Genomic DNA, 1966 nt, shown 5'->3' on the forward strand with positions numbered 1-1966 from the left:
TCTGGAAATATAAAAGACATGAATGAAGTAGTTGATATTGTCCTTGATGAAGATTGAGTAATCAAGGCAATTATGTTGTGCCGCGATATTAAATCAAGCTCTGCATGGGAGGCAAACCATGCATCTTGTTGGTGAAATCTGAGTACCCAACTTAGCCACATCGTGTCAGGATGTTAAATTAAGTATTGCATGGGAGACAACCCATATTTTTTTGTACTATTTTAATTATAGGGTAATAAGTTAATTCAGTGTGCAGGGTTAAGAAAACCAAAAAATAACCAGAGAAATGGAAAAGTTTTTGTTCATATAGCTCTTTACGAGTCATATCTAGATAGTACAGCTCATAAGTAGGAGTCATATTGACCTGGGGAAAAATAAGAATTAGGCAAAAGTTTCTGGAATAGATACGACTCTCAGAATGAGTCATACCCTCAAGGTATGATTTGTCACCTTGATTCGTACCCAATTCAGGAACCCAAGTAAGATTCTAGGTCTATACGAGTCACAGACATAACCCGTAAGCTTGGGTACTAGTCGTATACACAACTCGTACCCATGCATTTCATATTAGGTCATGGGTTGACCCAGCCCAGATTTTTAATATAAAATACATTAGGACACCCAATGGGTACCCGATACTCCCAATCGAACCCCAACTCTACTTTTCACTAAAATTCAAGATTTAATCCACTAAACCAACTTGTAATCAACTTGATTAGGCTACCAATAACTTAAAATTGCTTATTCTTCTTGATTTAAACCCAAATATGGGAGCAATTAGAACTTTGAAGAAAGAATTCCATATCTTCCAAACACCAAGTAAGTTTTCAAAACTATTTTCTCTATATTTCAAGTTAAAATGAATTGTGTTTCCTACTATGATCTTGGTTTGAGTAGGATTTATACAAATATCAGAGTGTTGATAACATAGCTTATGTGTTCTTGTTAAAAATCAAAAGTTGGGGTAGAACTAGGTTTTGGGAAATGGTTGTGGTCTGATTGTATGGATTGAAATAATTGATCTGGTTGATAGCAGTAGTGGGTATTTTGGGAAATTGCATTGGAGTCAAACTTTAAAGTTAGACTTCTATGTTGTAGTAGATATGAAACCTTTAATGACTCGTACCCACCGGTACGAGAGTTGTAATAGGATTCGTACCCAATGACAACATGGAAGTCCAAGAAATTTAAGGTTCTGGAATAGATACGACTCGACCATATTAGTCATACCCAGACCATACGACTCATACACTTTTCGTCGTACCCTCCTGGGAGGAATTAAGTTAGAATAAAGTTTTTTATTTGCTTACGGCTGTAGGTAATGAGTCATACCTTGCCGGTACGAATGGTTAGGACGAGTCATAAGTTAACCAGTGAACAAATAGTCTGCATCGCATAAGATATGACTCATTCATATAAGTCATACCCAGTTAGTACAATACGTACCCAATCGGTATGATACGTACCCACCACTTGTACCCTAACCAGAACAAGCACACTAAACTTTAGATTTAAATTTTTCTTTTCTTTTCTTTACATAGTTAATAATGATAGTACATTTGCAGGACCATGCCTCCAAAGAATGTTTCCTCATCGAAAAAAGTTGCTGAGAAGAACACTAATCAAGCACCAGCTACTAGTCTGGAATCGAGTGATTCAGAGTACGAAATATCATCCACTAGCACTGGTGAAGTTAATTAAGGAACCATAGCAAAGAATCTGTACAAAGGGAAAGGTAGCTGAGAAATCGAAGGGGAAAAGGTGGTTTCTCAAGAATTAGACTCACCTACAAAGGGCCAGAGAAGAAAGAATCCTACCATATCTCTTCCCCATACTCCACAGTTTGCTGGAGATGGTAATGATGTGGTTGAATCAAGCTTAGGAGTATCAAGTTCTGAAGAGGCCCAAGGTTTGGAAGAGGTAGATGCTACCCCCATAGATAGATAAGACCCCCCACTTACATTGG

This window comes from Capsicum annuum, chromosome 1 (assembly GCF_002878395.1).
Source record: "Capsicum annuum cultivar UCD-10X-F1 chromosome 1, UCD10Xv1.1, whole genome shotgun sequence".
Lineage (NCBI taxonomy): Eukaryota > Viridiplantae > Streptophyta > Magnoliopsida > Solanales > Solanaceae > Capsicum > Capsicum annuum.